A 26,704-nucleotide genomic window follows, 5' to 3' on the forward strand; every position below is an offset into this window, starting at 1 on the left:
AGAGAGAGAGAGAGAGAGAGAGAGAGACAGACTGATACTAATTAGCTGCTGCTTGACCCATGCTGGGAGGTCAAATGATCTGAGCTACATCTCAGCTGGATGGAGAGGAAGGAAAGACAGGGTGATGTAATGCTTCACTCATGCTGTTCTGTGGTCCCAGAAGGAAGATCTCTAACCTTCCTCCATTCGCACAGCCCTGATCACTCCTCCCTTCACTTTGTCTGCTCATCATACTGAGTAGCAATGGGCCCCTCTAAAGGGTCAGAAGACTTTCTTTTTCTGTCTCCACAGTCTGCTGACTCCTTGCTGTTGTCCTTCTGTAGCTGACTGCCATGATTGCTGCAGGGTAATAAGGATGGGCAGCTCTAGTTATTTATCTGTCGGCAGCAGGGTGTGAGAAAGAAAATTATCTTTTTGTTTGTCCAACACTATGGTCTAGAGTAATTAGTTACAGGTCAACATGAAACTTGGCATGAATAGTCATGGTCCTTAGAGCAGGAACCTTAATTGTTTTTCATTTACCATTAAAGCCAACACATACGGCGACTGCGACTGTGGCGTAGCGGAGAGCAGGGTAGTTCTCCAATCAGAGGATCAGCGGTTCGATACCCGGCTTCGGCAGTCGATGTGTCCTTGGGCAAGACACTCAACCCCAAGTTGCTCCTGAAGGATTTGCCATCGGAGTGTAAGTCGCTTTGGATAAAAGCGTCTGCTAAATGACTGTAATGTAATGTAATATATCTTTGTGAACCTATCCATACTCAGTAAATCCACTATATAATAACCTAATAACGAAGTGTCAACCAATCACGTCTTTGTTTCACACTGTTCGTCTAAAAACATGTCATAAGCCTGTTCTCAGTTTTTAACAACTACAACGACGGGCGCTTGAGCAACACTTCCATAGCGACTCCCCAACAATGTTGCTCGTTTTGAAGCTTTTGAATCTCCTAGTGTGAACACAGCCTTAGAAGCATGGCTTTATTTTTCTTATAATGCACCCCCCCTAGACTCCATCAGATTGCATGATTTCCAAACCACACTCAAGGACCTGATTCTCGACATTTCCCACACCTACAGTACAATGCTTCCAATACAGCTAGCTAAAGTAATCACATTTTCCAAGGGTGTGCATTAAGTAAATGAGGTGCTAGAAGAGGTGAGAGAGCCCCGTGTGCCGGGTCCTAGCAGCTTGTGTAACAATCTCACACAGTGTCACTTCTGGAGACCCAGTGCTAGAAAAGAGAGGGAATAAATGCGACAGGATGTGAAATATTAATACTGTACCTCTCATGGGGGATACATTTAGAATCAGTGAATTTGCCCTATGCCTGTTCATGTCACTGACAATACACCATTGTAATTCCTCCTTAATCACAGGAATGGGAATGAAGCACCCCAGCCAATGGGAGGGAAGTGGAAAGAGAAGCAAAGAGACAGGCGCTAAAACGGAGCCTTTCAGACAGAGGGTGAATACAGGTATATTCTGATAGGCAGACTGTATTAGAAATAGAAAGTGTTTATTAAACACTAAACATGTAAACATATTCTAGTAGAAACCAAATATAAATATCCAACAACTGGAGAGAGATGTAGGTTGAACTAACATAACCAAGACAACGACACATGACCTTTTACTTTTCTTTGCCACCAAGTCTTGGTAAGGAAAAAAATGATCTGTTATCACACAAGAGATTAATGTGTATAAATATAAAATATTAAAAAGAATAGCCAAGTATATAAAATCAGATTTAAAAAAGAATGAAATTAAGCAATCTTCGCTGCTCTGAAACACTGAGAGGGGTTTCAGCAAATTATTCATCTAAATCAGCCACCGTTGCTAACTGATACTAGCTCGTCTGATGAGGTGACCCTTAGTAAAATCATGTTAGGGAGTTGCACCTGAAATGGGGGCGGCTGCGGCTCAGAGGTAGAGCAGGTCGTCTCACAATCGGTTCGATCCCCGGCTCCTTCAGTCTGCATGTTGATGTGTCCTTAGGAAAGACACTAAACCCCAAATTGCTCCTGTGGCAGTGTCATCGGTGTTTGTATAATCGGCTTGGCCGCCATTCATCAGCAGATTATCCCCGAATCCCAGTGGTCTCTGGAATCTATCCGGTGTAAAATTTTAAAAACTGTAGGCTGTGGTGAATATATGGACATCACCACTGAGGTTCAATAAAACCATTGATAGATTTTTAAATTGGCATATTGATGTTGCTGGCTGACGTTGGGAGAATTAAGGGAAAGGGGGATCCAGGGCAGGCCGGTCTAATGGAGGAGGGACGGTGACACCCACTGCTGGGGCAAGCAGCGTCCTCCTGCCTGCCACACACCTACTGATTTGATTGCTCATGGCACGGTTGGTAGATTACTCTCAGCTCAGTCCAGTAAGTATGATACATTTTAATACATTTCTTGCGTTTGCCCTTATCGTATGAATAAATAGTTAAATTTGTCACTAATCCCTTTTTAGAATTGAAGTCGCTAAGAGGGCCTGAAAAGTGGCCAAATCTAGGAAGAAAGTTGCCAAGTTGGTAACAGGGATTACCATATTCATTTCAGTTATGTCGACCAAATAACCGTGTTCATTTCAGATTTATATGCAAGAAGATATTTACGATAACATTTGAGTGCTGGAAATATTGTTTTTATTACAAAAATTCAATTTGAACTAGTAATAAAAGGAATTGTAACTATTTCAAATTTACTATCGCTAATAATATTCAACTGTTACAATCATTTTCGGTATACCTGAATTACAATTCTAGATAATTCAGTGATTACTATTTAAAATTCCAAGCCGTCATATCAGGTTCATTTTGACAAGTCTGAATTGAATTTTAGATATATAAAATTCCATTTCTGATATCTGTAATTTTAAGGTCCTCGTTACGGAATTCAGTAAATGTCTATTTAGTCAACAGGGAGACTGCTGACTCACAGCTAACAGTGCTAACAGCGCTAACACGTGCACTAAAAAAAAACACAGAGCAAAGAGAAGCTCTGACTACAACACACACAGAGGGAAAGTGACTTAATTCTGCTCAGGTAGACAGCACTCCATTATATCTTTGCAAAGATATAACCTATAAGAAAAATTGTAAATATCTAAAATAAACATTGGTACTAATTAGAATTAAATAGTATACAATTTACATTACAGTTTTTATTTACAATTTTGACTTGTGAGAATTGAGTTGTACATTGTCATTAATTAGCATTGCATCGATCAAAATTATATTATGGATATGCCGTCTGACATAACATGTCAAAATTGAATTATAAATACCTGCAACTGAGTTTGAATACAAGTCAATGGTAAAAGCAGACTAGTTGTAATTAAGATCGACAATGAATGTTTCCCTAAGCAAGACATTAATTGTTGATATGAAGAATTCTTGAATTTTTGACTAGTGAGAAATGAATTGCAGATATCTTTAATTAGAATTGCTACTAGAAAACAAAAAAATAATGAATATGTTGGCTGATGATTGTAGTCAAAAAGCAATTGTTGATATCTACAATTGCTATTCATTTGTTAAAACGGGCTTATCCTATGTCCACTGGCAAAAACATCCTTTATGTTTTTACCCCTCCCAAAGAGAGCAGGTGGTGTTGGTGGGGTGGAGGCCTTTCAGACGTAAAAATATCAGACAGAACAGTAGCTTTTCTTTGGCATGTTATTTGCAACAAAGCTGCTTGATTATCCCTCCTGCACTTTCCATTTTGTGTAATGGAACAATTAGTTGCGCCGTACGCCGCTTATTTATCCGCCCACTCAAACCAAAATGGCTGAGACAGCAGTAATGTTCACGCTCACCTGCAGCCACTTAGAGGGAAGTCACAGGGACCCGTGGCTGGAAGAGGGGAGACAGGGTGCACTCATTATTAAAAATAACCTGTTTTCCTGTGGATTTCACTACGGCAGGTCTCACACTAGAATACCTGTTATGATTACTTCAACTCTTTTGCATGGTCATACAGCGGAGGCCACTTATAATGATCAGGGCTACTGTGGAAAGAATAATTCCTGAACAAATGGCGATTAAATAATTTGCTAATAGAGATCCAGCAGTCCGCCTACAGTGTTAATCTTGGTTCTTTTCATATGAGAAATATGAAATAGCTCCTGGCTGGCTAACTGAGGCTGGTGCTGCATGCATATTGAAATTATGACAGAAAAAAATTGTAATTTTCTCTCAATGAAAAATGTAGCCTCTTAAAGCTTATAACAGACTGCCAAAAACAAGCCAACGTGATGCAACAGTGAAACTTGGCGTCCCTCAGGCTACCATGTGTTGTCCGCTCTAACAACAAGAAACAGTCATGGCTGCTAGAGATGGAAGCGGAAAACAAATGCGCACGGGGAAAGCACCTGTGGTTGAGGCTGCCCTTGAAACATCTCAATAAAATGAATTAAATAGTAAAGCGGTCCTTACTACTAATAAATATACAAATGCCAATTAGATGGTTATCAGCATGAGACATTTAAAAAAAAATAAAAAATGGTTAGAATAATGTAAAAGTAATATTATAAATATGAGCCGACATAAAATGAAAGCTTAAATAATAATTAATACATGTTTATATTTTATTATATTTATATACAGTATATATATTATTGTCAGCTATATTGTTTTCCATACCAAGTGAAAGAAATGTGGTTAAACAATGCAAACAAGGATTAAGCTTGTTATTGTTGTGTAACTGGAGCCAAACTGGTGCTGCTCCGCCTGCCTCACAACAGACTAGCACTAATCAGTGGTAGGGATGCCACTGGTTGTCAAAATGGAGACCAAATGAACACAGCTTGAAAAATGCTCATTAACTCCCAAATTCAAATTAACTTCAGACTCATTCAGGTCAAGACAAAGAGGTTTTCATGAATGTCACTGGATTCTTTCACTGCTATTGACAGAGTCAGAGTCGCCCCTCGACTCCCTGGGGCAGTCTATGAAAAATGTTGTGAACTGGCTCCCCCTGCTTAGTGGTACAAAGCAGTTAAAAGCAAAATCCCTTTATTCAGTGATTATGGTGTTGTCTAGAATACAATGTAGACGTATATCATTCACATTTGATAAATTCACAGGCTAAACAAACAGGATCCCTGCTTTGGCTAATAATGCCATTCTTATTGCTGTAGCAATACAACAACAGGTTCAACCCATGGACATTCAATGGGAACTTGTAACCATTAATTCATAATTCTTTAAAAGCATTTTTGAGGCTTTTCACATTACGGATCATTATGAATCATAGACTTCTTTGCCTCCACCTGGTCAAATACTGGCATACATAAATAACACATTTTGTTTAATGTCTATTGGATGCTCTTGTATATATATTTACAAAGGTCATGTCTTTGTTGGTACTCTACACACAAATCACATTGGAGGCTATTTGTGCAGATACAGTTTTTGGTGATAAATTATAGTATTGGGCAAAAAAAAATGTACAACCTGTTCCCACTCCCAACTTCTCAAATATAAATGCTTGGTCAATGCCCTTAGGCGTCTGATACTAATGCACGGAGGTACCCTTAAGAGTATGTAGGGGACTTATCAGTCTTTCAACTAACTTGAATATAAAAACCCATCCGCATCATTATGATAGTAGTACAATGCCTATAAAAAAGTATTCACCCCTCTTGGATGTTTTCCCCTTTTGTTGCTTTAATACATGAAATCATGGCCAATATAATTTGGCTTTTTTGACAAGAATTTGCAAAAAAAAAAACTAACTATATAATTAAAAATATATAAGGTAAAGTAAATTATTGCATAAATATTCAGCCCCTTCAGGTCAGTATTTAGTAGATGCACCTTTGGCTGCAATCACAGCACTGCGTCTGTGTGGATATGTCTCAGTCAGGCTGGCACATCTGGACACTGCAATTTTTCTCCATTCTTCCTTGCAAAACAGCTCAAGCTCTGTCAGGTTGCTCGGGGATCGGGCGTGAACAGCTCTTTTCAAGTCCAGCCACAAATTCATGATTGGATTGAGATCTGGGTTTTGACTTGGCCACTCCAGAACATTCACCTTGTTGTCTTTGAACCATTTCTGTGTAGCTTTTGCTGTATGCTTGGGGTCGTTGTCTTGCTGGAAAATAAATCTTCTCCCAAGTCGTAGTTATCTTGCAGACTGAGTCAGATTATCCTCCAGGATTTGGCGATATTTTTCTGCATTCATGTTCCCCTCTACCTTTACAAGCCTTCCAGGGCCTGCTGCTGAGAAGCATCCCCAGAGCATGATGCTGCCACCACCATGCTTCACGGTGGAGATGGTGTGTTTGTGGTGATGTGCAGTGTTTGCCATATAGCGTCTAGTCTGATGGCCAAAAAACTCAATTTTTGTCTCATCAGACCAAAGAACCTTATTCCAATTGACCTTGGGGTCTCCCACATGCCTTTGGGCGAATTCCAGGCAAGATTTCATATGAGCTTTTTTCAACAGTGGCTTTCTCTTTGCCACTCTCCCAAACAGCTTCGACTGGTGAAGAACTCGGGCAACAGTTGTTGTATGTACAGTCTCTCCCATCTGAGCCACTGAAGCTTTTAACTCCTTCAGAGTGGTCGTAGGTGTCTTGTTGGCCTCCCTCACCAGTCTTCTTCTTGCCCGGTCACTCAGTTTTGAGGATGGCCAGCTCTAGGTATATTTAAACAAGTGCCATACTCCTTCCATTTCTTAATGATGGATTTAACTGAACTCTGTGGGATGTCCAGTGAGTTGGAAATCTTTATATAGCCATCCCCTGACTTGTACTTTTCAGTGATCTTTTCTCTGAGTTGCTTGGAGTGTTCTTTTGTCTTCATGTTGCAATTGTAGCAGGAATACTGATGAACCAGAGACTCGACCTCCCAGACACAGGTGTTTTTATACTACAATCACTTGACACACATCAACTGCACTCAGGTGATCTCCATTTCACTAATTGTGACACTGCTGGCATCAACTAGCTGGACCTCTGTTGAATTAGGTCAGTCACTTTAAAGAGGGTGAATATTTATGCAAACACTTATTTTACACTATATATTTTTAATTAATTGACATTAGTTTGTAAAAATCTGTTTTCACTTTGACATGAAAGAAGCTTTTTTTTCAAATTCTTGTCCCTTCAGGTCAAAAAAGCCAAATTATAGTGACCATGATTTCATGTATAAAAGCAACAAAAGGGGAAAACATCCAAGGGGGGTGAATACTTTTTATAGGCATTGTATAAATAACTATAATAATAATAATAATAATAATAATAATAATAATAATAATAATAATAACTTTATTTATATAGCACCTTTAAAAACAGAGTTTACAAAGTGCTTCGACAGACAAGGCAGGAAAAGCAAGACAATTAAACAAAAGAAAGCTTAGACAAACTAAGGTAAGACTTACACCATGATAAAGATAAAACAGTACAATAGATGAAACAATAAAAACAATCGATAGGATAAAACTAAACTATGAAATAACAAGTGAGAATCAATAAAATGAATAAAATCAAATGAAATAGATAAACATAAAATAGTATATGAATACAAGATAAGATAGTAAAACCAATAATAAAACGAAACATTAAAGCGACGACATCACATAGAAAGCTCACGTAAGCGGCTGGAAGTAGAGGAAGGACAGGTCAAACAAATATACTGACTTTCACCGAGGACACTACTACTTGTGGCTTTTCTAAAAAAATCAACCTTAATTGTGGACATGTTTTACTTGTGTTTTGTTATGTAGCTTTTAACACAAACCACAACATTTTCCCAAGCCAAATCTATTGCTGTTTTTTTTTTTGCTTTTGCTTTTGCTATTGCTTAAACCTAAAACCCCAAAACCAAAACTTTGCACACAAAGAAAATGAAAAGACACCATGTTTACTTTTGAAAAGTCCAAAACTGAAGCTAGAGGGGTTTGCACACAATTGCACGAGTTATGACAGAGAATTTGTTAAAATTTGACCTGATGGTGGCACAATATGAAAGGTCAGGGGATTACCAAATGAATTACAATTTGACCTTTGTAGAACATCCTCAGGGATCATTATTAATTAATTTGTCTTTTTAAATTGTTTGCCAATCCTTCCAAAAAATGATGAGATATTCACCTGGACCGTGGTCGTGCATCCTGCTACGGCCCTGCTGACACCGACTGCTACCACCATTATTATTACTAGTCACATTACTATTACTATTACCTGTACCATTAAGCATTTTAGCTTTACTTCCACCCTGAAGCCCTTTTGCTTTCTCATTCTGCAGGTTTCCATGAATCGTTGTGGTACCTGGACCGTAGTCGTGCCTCCTGCTGTGAGCCGACTGCCACCCACTGCTACTTCGATTATTATTATTAATCACATTACTATCCCTATTTTCATGGCTATAATTCTACTGTAATAATTGCTGCTGTTATTATAAGTAGTCTTATTATATGAATCATTTATGTCATATACATTGAATGTGTTGTATCTCTGTTATGCTGTTCATTCTGTACACATGACATCTATTGCATTCTGTCCATCCTGGGAGAAGGATCCCTCCTCTGTCGTTCTCCCAGAGGTTTCTTCCTTTTTCCTCCCTGTTAAAGGTTTTTCCTGTGCCGATGTGAGGGAAGGACAGAGGATGTCGCATGTGAACAGATTGTAAAGCCCTCTGAGGCAAATTTGTAATTTGTGATTCTGGGCTATACAAAATAAACTGAATTGAATTGAATTGAACTCTGAACCGACAATGTCAACTTGCTGATGGCTCTATAGGAAAGGTCAGGGGATCCCCAAAGTCAACGTGATTCATCCTTTGAGAACAGCAATGCTACACACACCATAAGAAGACATGACAAGTAAGAACACATCAGATATTCAGAAACATACTAGGATGAAGTCTGCTGGAAGGCTTTATTCTTCCTGTAAATGTAAGCCTGTATTAATGAAAAGGACAAAGGAATAATATCCAATCTGGTTTCCCATCATTTACATCCACAAAGAAAGACCACCATCACTTCATCGTATATGCATTTCTTCTTTCCCATAAGTACCACCTGCATGCCTGTGAGCTCCATGTCATCTCAGTCCTGATTCCTCTTTGACATATTTGAAGGCATCTTCTCTGATGCAGAACACCTGATGATTTATTCATGTCCAGACGCAAAAAATGCGTTAATCCCTTGGAAGAGCTGAAAGATGTGGCCCTCTGTTGATTCAGTCCAGTCTGCTCATATGTGTTTTTGCCCCATGTGAGGTATTCAACGTTGGCGCCCAATTAGCCAGCTTGTTCAAATAATGAAGCCAGGAATTACAGAGTGAACGCTCCATCTGTGATTCTCCACTCCACCATTCTGTGTATACAGCTGTGCAACTTTACCGGCAGCTAATTATGGTCTTATCCTAATTATTATGGATTTGGTCTTTTCAAAACAGCCACTCACAGTGCGCGCATTTTGCAAACCATTGGGAATATGACCAATTAGGCACAAAGGTTAAGTCAACCTAAGTTGAACAAAGACATGCATAGTTACATTCTGAAGTGTTGGAATACCTCTTCTTGTAGAGTATAGTGCCACCCCCCTGCAGTGCGTGGCAGTTTGAAACCTACTGTAGCACAGCCAAGTGTTTCCCTTTTGCGCCCAATAGAGAATGGCGCATAGAGATGCCAGGTGTGTGCTGCAGAAAAAAAAAAGATAAAATGACATCAGTTTAACAAGCTCCTGCCATTTAAAAAGCCCTACCAGGAGGCAAAACCGTAAAAAGCTGTGGGGTGGTTGAGTCACTTGTGTGAAGCTAGAAACCCTTATTTGACACAAGTTAATTAGACATGTTCATACTCTTTCATCAAGGCCACCTTTCTCTTCTAAGGTTCCATAACTCGATCCGGCATAATGGCAACACACAGGCATTTTGGCACCGGTGTCAATCAGTGACACTGCTCTGTGTTAAGTTACTTCTTTTGTTGCACATTTTTATTCAGTGGCATTCATTCTTGTAAAGAAGCGGAGAAAGGTCTCCCAAATTAATTGGATCAACGATTAGGTGGGAGGAATCCCGCCCCACCGAGCAGAGACAATGGCAGAAGAAAGGGTCAACGCAGGCGCCAGCTGAAAACTGACACTTGAATTAGACAATGAGGAATAGAGAGCAGAAGAAAGGGAGAGAGGCCTATTCCGTGTGAGGTCTTCAAGGAGATCCAGACTTAACTCTCGCCCAGTGTGGTCAGGGAGACAGTTTTGATTGACTCATGTTGCTTGGCAATATCAGTTTGCAAGGAGAAGCTGCATTGTGACATTCTTTGGTTTCTATTTTGCTGTTAAAAGTGGTTAAGTGACTTGAGTTTCAAATAGGAACCAAGACACAGCTATAGCAGCACAAATAGCAAGGACATTGTAAAACCTTGATATTGAATGTGAATGGGTGTCCTTGTGATATGCAAAGAATCATGGAATCTAACTGCTGTGTTTTTTTGTCACTGATATAAAAGAAGAATTAATAAGATAATCAAAAGGCTTTTCTCAATCTGTCCTCTTGCTTTGACTTAGTTGTCATTCAGCCTATGTACTGACTGAGTACCTGTAGGTGTTGTTGCTCTGGCCATAGATTTAAGGATACTGTAGGAGGAGAGTTGTGTGAATTTGGGCTATACGTGCCCAGGATTCATTTTACATATGAATCCTGGGCACGTATAGTTAGGGGTATAGACTAATAACTGTCATAATCTCTGTTTACATTTTTTTTATTGTGTGGCTTGGTGTAGTTTTAAGATTTAACCTCGTATCTTACCATTTAGATTTTGAATATATGCTGTTGATTGGTCAAATTAATGCTTGCTTGGGAATTTGCTTGGATTCTTTCGGAGATAAAAAAAATGTCAGGCAAGATGACCTGCTGGTGAATGTCAATAATCGTTGCAGGGGGAGCAGTCACTCTCTGCAGGCTCTTTGGTGATTTACCCCTGGCACTGAGGTCTCTCAAGAGTTTAAATCACACAATATAACTTTTTAAGAGTTCCAAGATTGATATATAATTGAGAATAATAGCAGAAACATGACCACGATAAGCAGTGCAGTGCTGCACAGCAGCAGACAAATCAATAAGCAACATAGAAATGATGCAGCATTGTGGATTATCCATAGACATTATTCATTATAATTGATTCCACCTGCACTCCATCTGTGTAAGTCATGTTTTTGTTCCTCTACCTGACATGAAACAGCCTGAAATATTGCTAGGAAAAACTTAAATCTGATATATTAGTAGTTTCAAAAATGTACCTGCTTGGTCTTCGAATCCTGCTTTTGGGTTCAAACCCGTGTTTATCACATTTTTACGGTACGATCTGACCAAACATGGACCCAGCAGATAAACCTGATGAGGTCACATTGTATTGAGCGCAAGGCAGCTCTGACGATGGCACTCCGCAAAGTTCCTTCCAGGCCTTGGCTTGCTGTGAGGCTATCTGGATTTGCAGAGGAAGTGACCACTGCTCCAACCCCGGTGTCTGATAGATCCTGGTTCTCAGTATGATATCCTGCAGTTTGCTCATGAGTCTGCTGGCCTTCAGTCTGCCCATGGGTCTGTCAGCAGCCAGCATTCACTCCAACCTTTACCCTGTCCAATTGGGCCTGTACCGCCAACGCCCAGCTAGATCTTCAGTTGGCCGTTAAGGATGCTTTGAATGCTGCTCTGCAATCCTGTGGTCGGCCTCTTGCTCTGGTATCAGCTTTTTAGCCTGTACACCAACTAGAATTTGCTATTTGGTATATTTCATGGTTTTGGCAGAGGAACGCACCCAGTCCAATAGGGCTTGCATCAACAGTCAGTTCTGTCTCTCTACCTGGGTAGAAGTATGACATCGTAATCTTACTGATTATACTGTGTTTAGGAATCTGTAATGCATCTGGCTGTTCGGGGCCCCATACCCAGGGTGTGTTTTTTCTGGCATTGTCTTGCAAAGTGGTTCAGTTTACCACTTACCATTGTTTGACTCTAGCAGGGCATTCACCATCATGAGGATATTTACCTCCACAATTCCTCAAGTGGATGTTGTGTTTGTCATTTTTCTGACCATCTGCTGTTCTGACCATCTGACTTTTAAACAAGTGTATTGACTGTTGCTGTCATTTGCATTTCACACAGTGCAGGTGTTCTTCTTGGTCAAGGAGCTCATCGAAGCACAGTTCTGCTGCAAATTTGTTGTAAATATCATGGACTCGTTCTGTTAAGGCCACGTTAGTACTTTTAGCCTAGCATCTAATGTTTATTGCAGTGGTGCAATTTTCAAACCTTTGCACTAATTTATTCGTATGTGGTCCAATAGAGCAACGGTCAGTTGGGGGGGTCCTGCAATGCTTGCTGCAATGTGCACACTACCATTCATGTTTTCTTTGTTAGCTTAGCTAACTTTCGTCCCCTTGTCCATTTTTAAAGACCCTTTTCTCTTTGGGAAAACAGCGATGTCAATGTTCACTCGACCGGTGTCTCTCTCTTTTACACCTCGTCCCTATTGCAATGTTTCTCAGTTATATCCGTATCAGTGACTGACTGTATATATCCTGTTCCCCCAACAGGTTGCAAAGTTTTACTGTCAACATCACAGGGGCCTTAGCATGCATATTTACAAATACCCTGCTTAAGTGCAATGAACCACTATACACTGTAAAACTGTCCCACGGCAACTGTTATGTTCACCTTTTTTTTTACCAGCCAAGTACCATTGGACAGCAGCATTGTACCTTTTTGTACCATACCCAGTACCATGGTGTACAACATTTACCATTCCTAGTACCATAGAACATTGCTTGTGCTTGAGAAGTACCATAGTGAAACTGAAAAAACATCAACAATACCCATCATGAAAGGTTTTTGTAAGGGGTGAGTAACCTGGGTTCTCTTTTTTTCAGCACAGACAGAACCTGACAGCCACTACAGCGAAGCCACAGGTGGGTTAACTACCATTCTGGAGTATGTGTATACACACGGTTGTTTTCTTTTAATTCAGAGTAGCTTCTACTAAGCCTTTGCTCCTCTAGGTGGTCTCAGTGAAGCAAAGGCAGCTCTTGCAGCAAGGTGATATATCTGGGCCATGAGGTAAACCAGTAAGCAAAGCCTCCGCTGTCTCTTTCACACACAAAGCCTGACCGAGTCAAAACATAAAAGCCGACAATGGCACGAATGAGGAGGCTCACAGGCTTGCATCGCAGCAGAGGTAGAAAGCTGTTTTTTCTCCAATGCTTCCCTTTCTGAAAGGGAAGTTTGAAAAGCTCCGGCTCTGCTTCCCAGTGGGGAAGAGGGGGGTCGGTCGGATGGGATGGTAATAACTAGAAGCAGGTGCAGGGATGAGGAGGGGGAGTGAAAGTAGCTGGATTTAAAACTTGGATGTGCAGAGGTTTTACTGTAGAAGTTTCAGCTCTCTCTACTTCCTAATCCCCATAGGTCCAACTGGAATACCTCCACCATGATGTCATGTGCGTATGTGTGTGTGTAGTTAAAGATGGAGGAGGCTCACTTGCAAACATATGGAGGGGATTGTATTGCTCTGCAAGGGGACCGTTCAGACAAAAGAAAGGGTTTTTTGTATAGGCTGGTGGAGAGTGTGTGTGAGGGTCCTCCAGCAGTACATGAGCACGTAGGGTGTACTTGAAATGGAGTGTTTGTGAGAGCAATCAAACACAAACACATAAGAGGGTAGAACCATACCTTGAGAGGTTTTCTACATTTCTTGAAATTACATGCAGATGACGCACGTGTGTGTGTATGTGTGTGTGTGTGTGTGTGTGTGTGTGTGTGTGTGTGTTTGTGCGCAGTTCCTCGGCAGTAAAGCAGAGAAGGTGGAAGAAAGAAAAATGGTTGGACTAAAAGCTTTCCTCCCGTCTGATATATATATTTATCTGGGGCCTTAGAGGGGAGATAAAGTCAGGGGTTGTGAAACGGTTAACACATGTGACTCAGAAGCTTACGCTCATTGGAATCGAGAAAGTTGGAAAGTTTTGGTGCTAAAACCTTGTCAGCAAGAGCAAGTTTAGTAAGCAAAGAGTGTTTTTTGCATTGTACAATTATTGATCAGTTAGACTACAAAACAAACTGACAGCAACAGAGGGCAGATATACTGTGTGTATACAAGTCTGCATGGATTTCATCGACATTATAGTTTTTAATTAGAATGTAATGTTTTTCGGTCAGACAAAAGGCTGTTATTGGGAAGATATTTGTTTTTCAATGTTGGTATGGGATATATATTTGTTTTATATATATATATATATATATATATATATATATATATATATTTATCCTTTGGGATTACAAACATGCATAAAACACCACAAATGTGGTAGAGTAACAGAATCCTTAAAAAATTATACCTATAACTAAACCAAAGTACTTGTGATGCTTTTCGTTCACATTGTTACAGGACACATCTGTGTTATCTCTCTGCTAAACACTAAATTAATTCTGCCAGATTAGATACAGAGAAGTAACACTGCCCAGTTTACAGTATAAACTCTGCTGCATGTTTGTTTGACGTAGCCGTACAGACAAAGCCAAAGCCAGTGTGATGAGTGACATTTGCCCCCCCGCTCACCCTCATGTCATCAGTCTGAAAAGACCCCTCCTCCTAAAATCTGTTAATATGCGGCCTCTCCGCTCTTTGACTGTCTCTGTTTCTTTCTCCCTATCTTGTGTCACTCAGAGCCCTGTTTTGTTTTTCTCTGTCTGTGGAGCTGCCCTCCCCAATCTCCTCCAGGACTGCATGTCCAATAGACCAGTGAAGAAGAGAGGAGCGCTCCTTCATGGCCCTCCGGGGGCTGCTTCAGATGGAGAGGCCGTCCTCGTCGTCTTGTGTATTCAGTGAAAAGAGCAGGGCCAGCGGGGGGTAGCCTGTATCATCAAGGCCTCCTCCTTTAATAAAAACCCTTCTCTCTTTCTTCCACCCCCCTCGCCCTCGTCTTCATGATCCTTGGAATGCACTCGGAGGCTGCAGGAACTCCAGGTGGCTGACGGGGGGCGCTCCTAATACCTCCTTTCTCTCTCTTTCTCCACTTTCTACCCAAGTCCTTTCTGTTTTTTCTCCCCAAGACAGGTCTTAGGGGGTAAGTTTCTTCAGAAAGCAGCTTGAGCTGTGCTGTCGTTATTCATGCTTGGGGCTCTCCCCCCTTGAATGTTTGGAGAGACTGTGCGGGTTCGAACCCTACAGCCACCCCCCACATTGCTCTGGTTTCTGTAAAAAAGCTCTCCAGCAGCGTCGCAGCTCTGCAGAGAAAGAGAGAGAGAGAGAGAGAGAGAGAGAGAGAGAGAGAGATGTTGCAGAATCGAAAAAGCTCATCGTCAGTGTAGAGGCAGTAGCCCCAAAGAACGTAGTGGGAGTAGCAAATTAATGGCATCAGACAGCCTTGTGACAGGAAACCCCATTATGTGAGAGACGCACAAAGCCGCTGAGGCTTGTGTTTCAAAGGCACATTTTTTTTTTGTTACATATGTAAAAAAAAACGCCCCCATGCTTACCAATCCGGTACACCCTGCTTCAGAAAGTAGGCCTCTATGCAACACTTTAGGTAGCCCACGTAATCCGCGATTCTTAAACCAGTTCTTAACACCTGCTGTTTTCTTTGCTTTTCACAAACGCTGGGGTAAGATGAGATTTTAACATTTTATTGATTATTTGTTCAACAAAAGAAGAGACGCCACCTTGGTAGTGTATCATGTAAGTACTTTCGTAGGTTGATTCAAATAAAATGTACACTTTATGCCCGGGCCACACGGCTCGGCTGTGTGTCAGCTGCTCTGCGTTTGTTAACAATTTTTTCTGTCTGAAATAAATATCAATTATATTTGTAATTAAACGTAATTAAACATTCTGGTCATTACAGAAAGGCAAAATCTCTGGAAAAAAGGGGGACTGTAAGCCACACTTGTATAGTATATAATGAAAAACAAATTGTGTATCTCTATTGCCATGAACTTTGATACAAAACAATTGGTAGTTTTTTCCTTATACAGTGAAATATCTTTCCGTTCCGTTGATGGATTGGTGAAAACTTGGTTACCACAGTTCATGTTCACAGACAATCTATTCCCATCGGCACCAGCAAATCTGCTTGAACAAGTGGTTCTTGCATGAGGCTCAATGACAAAGTTTCGACACGTAGATAAATAAGAATTTTGCAATAGGTGCGTCAACACGCGTGCATGCATTAATTAGTGAACGTATTCACACACCACCTTACAAACACTTGATCCTCATGACAAAATGATAATGAGGGGTAGGTCTAACTCAAACGAATGAAAAAGAGAACCCTCTGCTAAGACACAAGACTCTATGACAAACGCTTCACGAGTTTGGCCATGGTGTGTAAATCTGTTCAGAAGTTATGCGCCTTTATTAGAGGCAACCCTTACTCACACACCCTCTTTTTCCCAAAGAGGGTGTGTGAGTAAGGGAGCAAAAACGCAGCTAAAGATTTAATTTCAACTCCAAGCTCCAAGTATAGGAGATATTTCCTGAAGAGGTGGATATAACACATATACTTCCCAGTGAAGCTGCGTAGAACAACAAAATGATCTTAACTCAAAGTCCACTTATTAGCTTTCAGCTGCACCCCTTCATGTTTGCAGTCCAGTATAATAAGGAACTAAAATCATACTGGACAGTTACGCCCCTCAATATTTACATCCAGTGCCAACGTTCAGAGCAAGCTCAGAGGGTGGAGATTGCAACGATAAAACTGCGAGTAGTCCTTCCAACTCTGATGTTCACGTCCTGTCACAGACTTCATAATTAGGCTAAAATATAATCGGGGGTTTGCAGAATCAGCTAATATCAATGTTCTTGTCTGGTGATCATGTTGGTCAAACAAGATGCAATGTGTGGGTGGAGCTGAGTAATAGAATGTAATCTAACAAGTAATGTTCTTAATTTTGCCATTGCCAAGTATCTTGCTCAATGCTTAGATAATGGTCCTTTAAGCCTTTTAGGGTTAAGGATAAAAATTGTGTCTCCAACAGTGCAAACTCTTTGGAATTAAGAGTGAAAAATCAGAACGTGAGATGACATCACCTTTGGCGATGAGTTTAACCCCACGCCTTTTCTCAGCCTGTCCAGAGAAACCACCTCGCAGAGCCAAGCGGTGTGCTGGATCCTGGCTGCGGGCCTCCCTCTACAATAATAACCCCCATCCCTCACACACTTCATTCCGAGGTGGCTTTCTCCAGAAAACTGGACACGATGACAGCTTTGCAAATGGCCCAGACCCAGATATCATTTATTTAATATGACGGTATTGGTCTTGATGCATTTCCTCAAAAGTGAAGCTGACATTTCCATTTCTTAATAGTCTGAGTAAAGAAAACAAAGTAGAGAAATCACCTCATTTTCTCCCACCCTAAGAGAACTAAGCATGTGTGAAATGCATTATGGTAAAAGTTAAACACTCTTCCCCCTTGGCTGAGATGGATGGGAACTGTTATCTGTTGTGTTTGTTGAGAGTAACGACAAAGATGAGTTTTTTCAAATTCAAAGAGCATGCTTCTCCGAGATAATTTTGAGCTCTTCAGAAATCATTTGTGACTGTCTTTTGATGCCTTTCAGGCTGCGTCGGTGTGGAGACATTTCAGCCTCCTTTTAGCATAACAAGGAACGCCTCCGCATCTGATAGCAGGAACAGCGGTGTAAAAAGGGATGGGTGTTTCTTTTTACCCCCAGCGGGATTAGGAGACAGTTTACTGATAAAATTGCCAGAGACAGCGGCATCGTAATCCGGTCTTCTGGCCGACTTCAAGATCTTTGATCCCTTTCTGAATTCATCGGTTGAATGTATAGAAAGAGTGAGAGATAACGAGACTGCAATGCCCTGGAAGCTGGATTTCCATACAGCGCATTAGCTTTAATCACACGTGTATTGATTAGACCAAAAACATGAAACATACAGTGGATATGACACGTTCAAAGATTTCCATGAAATATGGAAGTTCAATTAAAAGATGAGAGTAGGCAGGGGAGTGGTTTAATGAGTGGTTGTATTTGATGGGATCTTTGTAGTGGGTGCAGGATCAACTTCATGTGTCAATATCTAACTCACTCTGTCTCATTCTTATGTGTCTCACTGTCTCAGTGTCTGTAACACTCTTGGCTTCCTATTAAAAAAAAGTAAAACCCTAAAGCAGTTCTTCATAATTCCATAAGAAATCCTTTTTAACTTCTTCAGAGAGACTTTCAGTTTATCCACTGGGTCTCCAAGCCCTGTCTATTTAGTATAGAGTTTACATCATGGGGATATGAAAATCCATCCAATTTGTGTTTTCAATGAGTGGCAGTCAGAGACAAAACAGCAGCGTTGACAAAACAAATATGTGCGTGTGTTTTCTGTTGGTTTGGCTTCGCTATCAATATTTACATATTTGGTTTTGAACTTTGTCCGTTGGACCTAACATCTTTTAAGCCTTGACAGACTGTTGTATAAATACACATACGTTAAATACTTTAGTATAAGTTGTTTATATCTAATAATTTTTCTTACAGTTTTTTTGTGTGCGAAAATTCAGATTTAAAATAATTTGACTTCACCATACCAAGATGTTTTGTGTTTGCAGCAAATATACATAACAGCAGTCAGCTACAAATTGAACATATATTTCACAAATTAAACCCCGAAGATGTAGTATTCCCAATACGCATTGGGGCACTAATAGATAACGCAGAATAGTTTGTCAACAGTGCAAATAATGTGAATTGTGCAGAACCACAAGCGTACAATGAGTGGTTTGTCACGTTGCATTGCAGCTTCCCCAAACCTGTTCATTGCTGTCCTCTACCTGTCCACCAGAAATTGCCACTTCCCTCATCACCCCTGTAGTATGCAACCGGCCCGTTTCCTCTTATTCCTAGTCAGACTGTCAGAATTGCTATGTGCTATGTAAATTTACTTTCTAGCTCTGTAATCTGTAGTCTGTTACCTGTAACCTGGAATCTGGACATTTTTACCTTCCTTTTGGACTTTGGGCTTCCTGCCCTGTTTGTGATTTTCATGGACAGGATTTCAAGGCGCAGCCGGGGGGAGGAGAGTTTCCGGTTTGGGGACCTCAGAATCACATCTCTGCTTTTTGCAGATGATGTGGTTCTGTTGGCTTCTTCAGAACGTGACCTTCAGCACGCACTGGGGCGGTTCACAGCCGAGTGTGAAGCGGTCGGGATGAGAGTCAGTACCTCCAAGTCTGAGGCCATGGTTCTCTTCCGGAAAACGGTGGATTGCACCCTCTGGGTTGGGAGTGAGTCACTGCCCCAAGCGAGGGAGTTCAAGTATCTCGGGATCTTATTCACGAGTGAGGGTAAATGGAGCGGGAGATGGACAGGCGGTTCGGTGCAGCGTCAGCAGTGATGCGGGCGTTGTACCGGACCGTTTTGGTGAAGAAGGAGCTGAGCCGTAAGGCAAAGCTCTCGATTTACCAGTCCATCTACGTTCCAACCCTCACCTATGGTCATGAGCTTTGGGTAGTGACCGAAAGAATGAGATCGCGAATACAAGCGGCCGAAATGAGCTTCCTTCGTAGGGTGGCTGGGCTCAGCCTTAGAGATAGGGTGAGGAGCTCAGACATCCGGAGGGAGCTCGGAGTAGAGCCGCTGCTCCTTCGCGTCGAAAGGGGCCAGCTGAGGTGGCTCGGGCATCTGATCAGGATGCCTCCTGGACGCCTCCCTTTAGAGGTTTTCCAGGCACGTCCAACTGGTAAGAGGCCCCGGGGTAGACCCAGAACACGCTGGAGAGATTATATATCTCGTCTGGCCTGGGAACGCCTCGGGGTTCCCCAGGAGGAGCTGGAAAGTGTTGCTGGGGAGAAGGACGTCTGGAGGACCCTCCTTAGCTTGCTGCCCCCGCGACCCGGCCCCGGATAAGCGTAAGGAAATGGATGGATGGATGGCTTCCTGCCTGCCCCTTTGGATTTGTTAACCTTTTTGGACTGACGTCCCAGTGTTGAGCCTTGGCTTCCTCCTGATTCCTGTACCTACTTTTCTAATATATATAGCTTCACTTTGTTAATAAATCCCTGAATTTAGCCAGCTGCCTGCTTTGTCTGCATTTGCGTCTAATCCTGTGTTTCCTAAACTTGACTCTTTATGTGTATAAACTGGATTTACAATTGAGAAGGATGTAATGCACCAGTGTTCATTTTGAAAATAATTTTAAATGTAGTTTTAGTCTTAATGCTTTCAGGAAATTATATTTTTTGTTTTGGTTAAGATTTAGTCAGTGTTTGAAAATTTTATTCAAACAGGCCTTATTATGCTATTTTCTGGGTGCATATTTTATCTCAAGTTACAGTTACAACATGTTTACATGCGTTAATGCTCATAATCCGCCTTGTTTGTCTCATCCTGGCTGTCCTGCAGCACCTCTTCTCACCCTCTCTCTCTGAAACGCTCTGTTGTAGCGTTTGCTCCTCCCTCCAGAAAGCAAAGTCTGCTCTGATTGGTCAGCTAGCCCGCTCTGTTGTGATTGGTCAACGTTTCGCATGTGTCGAAAGTGTCCCGCCCCTTACAATCAGAATTCAGCCCCGTCTTCCAGAGCGGTTCAAAACACTGTTGAAGCTGTCCTCTGGGAAATGCAGCGAACACAACATTAAGTTTTCGTTGTTCTGCTCTGGCAAAGTGTTAAAAAGAAAATGTAGCCACTTTTTCTTCATTTCATCTGCCTTCAGAAGTCCAAACAAAGGACATTTCCCCTCGCAGAGCAGAGCACAGCGTGTTCTCGACATGACGGCCGCAAGAAAACAAAACTCTTCTTCCGGAGCTTTAGCTCCGTCCCTCTCTTTTGTTGTTTGAGGGCCAAACTAGCCGGAAGGAGTTCACTTCCGTAACATTGTGACCTCATAAAGTTACGGAAGTGAAGGAGAGAATTCAATGGATCCGTTTCAGGCAGCTCAGGAGCAGTGATTCTGAGGGGGAGGGTAACTCCTTTTAGGAGTGGACTTCAGGTTTTACACTCTACGGACCTTTTACATGTACAAAAATATATATCACACACTAAAGAAGAGGGAAAAAGTGGAAAAGCATAATGGGGCCACTTTCTTAATTGTCTCAGACAGTTTAATGATACTGTAAAGGATGAATTATCCTGGCTGCAAACACAGTGAAAATGTTGTTTTTTAAAGGCTAAATGCCAGCACAATATTTCCTTAGATAAAAACATTTAGGAATTTATAACATCAATCTGTTTTTATTCAATACATTTTTACTTTTTACTTTTTAGAATTTTACTGAGAACATAATTAATGAAGCTTCGAAGCATCTAAATATTTGGTGCAGCAGTTCTGAAACCAAGCAGGTCTGAGTATTTGTGGCTCCAGCCAAAAAGAAACAAAAATGTTTAGGGTTCATGATGATGTCATTCTTTATACAGCCTGCCTATCTATTGTTTTTAATGGGTCATATAAATAAATACACTTTAAGACAACTTCCCCATATGGTGGCATTCAGAATGAGCACAGCACCCCGCCTCATTTCTAGAGCTGTTCAACAAGCAAATTGTTTGAAGCATACTGATACAGTAAAGACTGAAGCATCTCTTCAAAAAAAATACGTCTTCCTCTTAAAAAGGTTGCCTGTCTCCACACACAGTATCCCTCCCTGCTCTTTCTTACACCTTTATTCTCACACCTCTTTACTTTAAGGCCAAGCATGGGGTCTCTTTTGACTGGCAACCCAACTAAAATGGCCCTGGAGGTCAGGAGCGTGAGACCAGGTACTGTTTCCTTTAAGCATAATATCCATCTTTTCTCTCAGCATTCCTCTGTACCCCCGAGAGCAATGTCTCACATCCAACAAAAATGAAGTCAGCTCACACTAAGTTAAAGGTAAAATAGACAGTGTAATCACATACTGTAGATATATGCTTCTCTCCAGCTGAACCTGGGAGGGGGGGCATTTCAACGGAGCGATCTGGAATAACAGACCCGAACAGTCCAACAACAATTCATTCTCAGTCTTTCCTTTCCCTCTGTCCAGATTATTAGAAAAATAAAAAACATATGGACGAACCATAAGCAAAAGAATTGTAGGGAACTGTCAGTTCAGCAAACATACAGACCCTGTCCTCTAACGCAGTGAGTCTCAACCTATCTTTTCAGATTGGCCATTTCAGTCCTTTTAGATGAACCCGTCATTGACACTTGATTATTTTACACCCTTCACTTTATAAAAGTTTGTATTGTATTATTATTGGCAGAAGCTAGATGAGTCAACTATCCATCCAAGGCTGGACTGGGATTATAATTCAGGTTGGGAATCTAACAGGCTATTGTGTTTCAAATTTTAGTCAATTCTCATAATTAAGCTACAGAAACAAAATCTGAACATCTGCAATTTTTGGGCACTTTTGGTTTATTCATTTATACCTGGCACTTCCTCAGACCTCTGACTGGATGTGTGTTGAACATTATGAAGCTCTTGTAGCTCTGGGTAAATTAAGCTAGTTCCAACTGACAGAAAAAAAGAGTTTAGAGCTCATTATTTTCAATAGTGTTTCCATCCAGACACATCTCCTGCTTTCCTACAAAGAGGATAAAGTGTTGATGCCATTTAATAGTTTTTAAAAAGCTGGGATATTATGACACGCAGAGGGCTCCATCCTAGCATGTGTATTTATTTTTTTACATGAACCATGTCCCTTGAATGTGAATCTGTTATTTTGAAGTATAAAGTATAATTTTACTGCTTTCTCTTTTGTCGCTTTGCCCCAGAGGACCGATCCAACTTTTCTTATATCCATTACTTTAACTATTTTAACCACGTATCAATTACTTTTAATTATTTCATCCATTGCTTGTAACTATTTTTTCCCAGTATCCATTTCTTTTAACAATTTCAACCATTAACTCATTACTGCCTTCAAGATCAAACAGTTACAATGTCCACTACCTGTGTGGAATATCAACAATTAATTCAATGACATGAAGAACACCTGTTCACCATGGTCCCAGTGGTTGAAATTGCAGTATCACGCACAGCCGGCAGCATGGGCTCAAAAGATCTCTAAAACAAGTCTGTGAGATTATGGACATAAAAGATACCTCAAAGCACTGTTAAAACTTCATTAAAAAGTTGAAGGTGTATGGCACCAACCACAGTCCACCAGGGAAGACTATGAGTCAGAGAGGCCATGCAGAATCCCATGGCAACCTTTAAAGACTCTTAGGGTTTTACTGCTACCTCTTAGGGTTTTACTGCTAACAGAGGGAAACGTGCATCACACAGCACTATCAAAGATACTGCGTACATTTGGTTTGTGGGGAAGGGTGGCAAGAAAAAAAGCTGTCAAAGTACAGCCCGTTTAGAGTTTGCAAAGAGACACCTTGAGGATCCTGCAACAAACTGGCACAATGTTTTGTGGTCTGATGAAACCAACATAGGAGTCTTTAGCATAAATGTCATATGTTATGTTTGGTGACAAAGGTAACTTGTCTAAATTGAAGGGATGACTGATGGAGGCATTTACAGGGAGATTCTGGAGAAGAACCTGAAGAGGACTGCTAAAAGAGTAACCCTAACAGTTCTTCAAAAAGAAGCGAGGCAAGATATCTCCAGCTCCCAGTGTGCCAACTTTGAGCAGAGCTACCCAAAAGGACTGGTAGCTGTTGTTTCTGCAAAGGGTGCTTCTTCCAAGTGTTGGCTCCAGCGGGTGTATGCTTTAGAAATTAAGGGATTTCAGGGCAAAACAAGTCCAACTTTAAAAGGATAACCTTAACAGACCATTACACAATAAACTTTGATGGTGAGGTTGGATTCATTTTTCTAACCACTGTGTCTCCAAAAGCTACTGTGTTACAGTGTACTGTCCACCTCGTCTCAGTCAGCATGGACATGGACGGATTAGCTTGGTATGCACTTTATAGTTATAATAATGAGTAAAATGAGCTTAAAGTAACAATACCACTGTGTGCGTAATATTTTGTGTGTAAGTCGTGTATTCAATACAACATGAAGGGTAAACAGCTCCATTTAAAATAATGCTTTGATCCAAAGTACTTTGTAATTTGCCTCTCACTCAACCCCTCACACACACACACACACACACACACACACACACACACACACACACACACACACACACACACACACACACACACACACACACACACACACACACACACACACACACACACACACACACACACTCAACAACCGATGGCAGCCAGCTACAATGTCAAGGTGCAGGCCTGACCATCGAACATTGTAACTGGCGTTAGGAGTGGTAACCCCTAAAGTACAGGTACCCCAGGTCTGTAATCACTGCTCTAGAGTATCCATACTGTATCTTGATTAAGTAATCTCTCTACTGAAAGCTTTGTTTAAAGAGTTCTCTGTAGATGTTTTTTTCCTTCTCACAATGCAATGGGCCACAGAGTGGTCGGTGGTGAGGGTGCTCTGTAATTTAACAGCCCTGCTTTTGGAAACAGAGACAAAGCAGGGAAGGAAGGTTTTGCTTTTTTTCTTTCCACCATGGAAATGTTATTTCCAGCCCGGCCTAGGGATACATGATCCAACATAGTGGGAATCAAACCCAGTGTTGAATATTTCACTTAGTGCATGTGTTTTGCTGCACATTTACATTTGTCTGTGTTAGCATTTCAACTTCAGCACTGCAGTGAATAACTATTTCCTTGGATGATATAAATGTAAGGAATACAATGTGGGGTCTTTAAAACACTGAAGACCTTGCCTCATCCTTCAACCCTCTGGGGCAAAAGCAAGAGGCAAGGTCGTTAACAGTAAGAAAACCAATACAAAGTTGACAGAATAAGAGCACAAAAATGACAAACTGACTTGAACATAAAACATTCATGCATTGAGTATGCAGATTTCCATGTGCATGCTTTCTTCTATGTCCTATGTGGGAGCATGCTTTGTACACAGCCAAGTAGTTGTACAAGGATTTTGTTTTGGGTTTTTAGCATGAGACAAACAAGAGATAAGGGGGGATTAGTTTGGATAAACTCAGAAAATCTTCCTGAAAAAGATGGGAGTGGTGGAGTACTAACATTCTGCAAATCACTTTAAAAGGTATTTGAACCTTGGCTAAGCCCCCGCCCCCTGCTTCTACAAGCTTACAAAGTTATATGGAACCCCCACTGTCACTAACTGCACTCCCTGCATAAATATTATCACATATTTGGAAAAAACAAAGAAGTGATTTCAGAGAGAAACAAACAGAAGGGTCTACAATATGCGTTTGAAAGATTGTGATTCAGGAGCAAGAACAGGTTAAAAAGCCTACAGATCACAGTGTAAAAGTGAACCACCACATCGACCTTGTGATCAAGACAGAAAACAATGAAATTAAGAAGCAACACCTCACTCCTGTAAGGTTGGTCCATCCATATCTGTAGCCGCTTATCATATTCAGGGTTGCGGGGGGGCTGGAGTCAATCCTTGTTGACTCTGGGCAATGACACAATCTGGACACAGGGCTGACACATAGAGATAGACAACCATTCACGCTCACATTCACACCTATGGGCAATTTAGAGTCAACAAATGACAAATATGGATTAAAGCAGAATATTTTGTGAGATAATAACAGGTTGTGAATTTTGGAAATGATTACTTCTATCTTTTCTCAATGTTTTTTTTTTTTGTGACTCAGACAATTACAGCGAGGAGGACACAGCGGGAGCCGGAGATTCTGGAGGAATAAAACCTCTATCAAGGGTCAGGTTATTATTGGGTAAACTTTGAACAGCACCAATAGTGAGCGAACAGTATGTGTGTGTGTGTGTCTGTTTCCACCTTAGTGGAGCAGCTGGAGCAACAACAGTTCTGGGCATGTGTTTTCCCTATGACAGTGTTCACGACAAGCACATGACTTCAGCATGTCACTGCCCGAATTTGAAGGGCCACCCTAAAAGCTTTAGATTGGTTCTGCCATACTTTTTTTTTTTTTTTTTACTTTTTTATGGTTTCCACACAGTTTTGGCAACAAAACAAGAGAGGTTGTCTTCAGTCTCTAATTAAACAAATCATTAATAGACAGATTTGAGAGTCTTGTGCAGAGAAAACAATCAGGTGCAAGTGTCGAAGCAAACCAGGAACATGTAGCTATTTCACAAAAGAAGCTTAGTCTTGCCTAATGATCAGCATTAGAAAATCCATCTGCACTGTTCCATTCATGGATCACACATTTATATAATGTGTAGTCTTTCACAAACTAAATTACCAGAAACATTTGCTCTCAATATGTTTTTGCTAACTTGCCAAAAAGAGCACACCATACGGAAAACATTTTAATGTTACACATATACATATTTACTTCATACAATGTTATACAGTCTGACTTGCACAGACATATACTCACAATTTACAAACCAGCCCACTCCCTTCTGGGTCTGTATGTGAGCCAGTGAGTGATATTGCATATGTGGGGACAGGTGTGGCAGCCGTATACCCAGGAAGGGGGGCTTAGGTTCAGGGAAGCTGCTTGCCATATATACCCCAGATACCCTGTTAAGCTTATGGGGCTAAATCCTGCCAACCCATATTAATTCTCACCCAGCAGCACTCACATGGTAACAAAATATCCCACTATAGCAGTCACGCACCAGCTAGATCGGTGTTGGTTCAGGGAAAACAGCTGAAGAGGATGGGTTGTGTCCGTAATGTATGAAATGTGCGAGTATGTGTACTTATACAGCTATCTTTGTGGGGACTCATTTGAGTTTTAGACCTTCAGAGTGAGACTG

The sequence above is a fragment of the Anoplopoma fimbria genome, chromosome 12, assembly GCF_027596085.1.
Source record: "Anoplopoma fimbria isolate UVic2021 breed Golden Eagle Sablefish chromosome 12, Afim_UVic_2022, whole genome shotgun sequence".
Lineage (NCBI taxonomy): Eukaryota > Metazoa > Chordata > Actinopteri > Perciformes > Anoplopomatidae > Anoplopoma > Anoplopoma fimbria.